Source organism: Microplitis demolitor, chromosome 9 (assembly GCF_026212275.2).
Source record: "Microplitis demolitor isolate Queensland-Clemson2020A chromosome 9, iyMicDemo2.1a, whole genome shotgun sequence".
Taxonomy (NCBI): domain Eukaryota; kingdom Metazoa; phylum Arthropoda; class Insecta; order Hymenoptera; family Braconidae; genus Microplitis; species Microplitis demolitor.
In genome coordinates this window covers 4,531,867-4,535,391 of record NC_068553.1, presented here as the reverse complement: position 1 = coordinate 4,535,391, position 3,525 = coordinate 4,531,867, and positions in this window count along the sequence as shown.

The window sequence follows — 3,525 nt, the reverse complement described above, 5'->3', positions numbered from 1 at the left end:
ATTATTATTATTATTATTATTATTATTATTATTATTATTATTATTATTATTATTATTATTATTATTATTATTATTATTATTATTATTATTATTATTATTATTATTATTATTATTATTATTATTATTATTATTATTATTATTATTATTATTATTATTATTATTATTATTATTATTATTATTATTATTATTATTATTATTATTATTATTATTATTATTATTATTATTATTATTATTATTATTATTATTATTATTATTATTATTATTATTATTATTATTATTATTATTATTATTATTATTATTATTATTATTATTATTATTATTATTATTATTATTATTATTATTATTATTATTATTATTATTATTATTATTATTATTATTATTATTATTATTATTATTATTATTATTATTATTATTATTATTATTATTATTATTATTATTATTATTATTATTATTATTATTATTATTATTATTATTATTATTATTATTATTATTATTATTATTATTATTATTATTATTATTATTATTATTATTATTATTATTATTATTATTATTATTATTATTATTATTATTATTATTATTATTATTATTATTATTATTATTATTATTATTATTATTATTATTATTATTATTATTATTATTATTATTATTATTATTATTATTATTATTATTATTATTATTATTATTATTATTATTATTATTATTATTATTATTATTATTATTATTATTATTATTATTATTATTATTATTATTATTATTATTATTATTATTATTATTATTATTATTATTATTATTATTATTATTATTATTATTATTATTATTATTATTATTATTATTATTATTATTATTATTATTATTATTATTATTATTATTATTATTATTATTATTATTATTATTATTATTATTATTATTATTATTATTATTATTATTATTATTATTATTATTATTATTATTATTATTATTATTATTATTATTATTATTATTATTATTATTATTATTATTATTATTATTATTATTATTATTATTATTATTATTATTATTATTATTATTATTAAGTGGTTATAAATAATTGTAATTATTATAATAATAACCATAAATAATTTTGTTTATGCTCTTTGTAATTATTTAAAATAAAAAAAAATAATTAAAAATTAAACAATTTAATATTAGATAAGAACCTACATTTTTCAAATTGTCAGTTAGGGGGTTTTTGAATTTACTCTTAAGAGGATACAATTTCAAGTGTTGGCAACACTGATATCGTGGGAGAAAAAATGGTAAAAAACATTTTTTTTTTAAAACAAGAGCATACTAAAGTATTTTCGAGATCAAAGAGCTCGAAAATGTATATACAACAATTTTATCGAGCTCAACGAGCGCGTAAGGACCCGGGTTCGAATCCTAGTAAAGCGGTTGCGGTCATCAATGTCTATCGTTATTTCTCTGAATTGAGAATTTCTAATTCAATTGAGAATGCAATTATTCGTATAGCTGATAATCTCTGCGTCGCCAAAATAATTAGAAAAAAAAATCTTTTCAACTTTCCGTTAAGGATATCGTCGAGTTTCGAAAAATTCGGGAAGTTATTGGTTTCACCCCGATTTTCGAAAATCGAGTTTTCATCAAATGTCGACGTTTTGAGGTCCTAGGAAGCTATTTCGACTATTTCCAGAATGATGTCCAAGTGTGTGTTTGTGTGTGTGTGTGTGTGTGAGGGTGAATGGGTGGGTGGGTATAAGCGTGGATGTAAACCTTATATATTTTTAATGAATGAACCTATTTAGATGGTTCTTGCAGAATTTGAAAGATTTCTTCTGAACTTAGATTTCCAGAAAATTATAGATCATTTACTCAAATAGGCTCTGAGATATTTAAAAAAAAACCAAGAAATAAAATTTTTTTTTGTTTTAATATTTTGAAAACTGTCAAATCGATCAAATCCAAAATCTAATCAGCATTAGAACTTGATGAAAGCATTCGATTGTCGCCAAGTACATCCCAATCAGACAATCCGTTTAAGAAATATCATTGACGGAATAATAAATGTAAAATCTATATCTGCATTTTTCATTGAATAATATTATGATTACTGAACAACATAACTCAAAACTAATATGTTCTTTTCTATGTAAGTCATTGGAATTGACTGCTTGAAAATCATCATGTTCGCTTGTACCACGATATACTTACATGATATAAATACAACGTATCACGTAAACTTATTTTTAAGCTATAATTATTGAACATAATTGTGAATAAATGTATAAAAAACGCTTATTCATTAATTATTTTGGATTCTAAATTTTATAATTGTAAGATAGAACCTAACCTCTTTGAGCTTCAAAAACTCATGAAAAAAGGAAACAAAGGTATTTTCGAGCTCGAAAATGTATTTATACTAATGTTTTCGAGCTCTCAGAGCCAACCGATACCCAGCCTTTTTTTTTTAATTTAGTTAAAATTTCTATACATAGTCATTCCAAGTTACATATAACCATATCAAGCTATGTATGATCATACATGACCATACCTGGTCAATTTACATATATGGCCACGTATGATCATATATGGCCGTATATGATTCATTTTTCACGGGGATGCTTGATAAATTATCTTTATAATAGTACACATTTCAACCAATTGTAGTAAAACGAAAAAGTGTAAGATGATTTAACTTGAGCGAATTAGTCGAAAAAATATTTTCGATAGTAGGGCACACACATTGCGTTCGCTATTGAGGTGTACAAAAAAAAGAAGAACATTTAAAATTCGAATAAAGATTACCCTGATAGCCAGATGTAATGTCCGATAGATATCCCTGTAGTTAACTAAGTTTCATATTGTAAGTGTACGCCACAGGAGTCAGTCGATTCTAAGACCCCGAGTGTGGCGTTTGGAGACTATGCAAATTGCTGACTATTGTATTCTCGTTGATTCACATTAAAACATGCATCCAACTATAATTGTGTATTATTAATTGACATATATATACTTAATATTATTCCCAGATACTTTACATAATTGGCGACGAGAGAAAAATTAATTAAAAAGAAGAATAATTAAAAGTGAGAATTTATTAATAGTTCAAGCGCGTGCACATGCGGAGTTGACAAGATGACGATGGAATATTAGAGAAGCTGAGGAAACAATTGAAAGTAGAGCGGCAGAACATTATTCACGAAAGTCAAAGACTCAATGCAGAAAGACAAGAGCTTGATAATTATAAAATTCTGCTACAGAATCAAAGTTTGCAATTACAAGCATATGAAGCTAAACGAGATAAGGAAAAGCTTGATCAAGTGGCGGCGCAAGCAATGGTTATGTTAATTGAAATTGGTTTACTGAAAGAATTCGAAATTACAGACAGTTGGACTGCATGGACAGAACCTTTCGAACATTATGTCGTTGTCAGTAGTGTACCTGAAAGTAAGAAAAAGTTGCTGTTTATTACGTCACTGGGTCCACAAGCATATGAGTTATTACGGAATTTATGTACGCCGGTGTTGCCATCCGATAAGAAACTAGAGA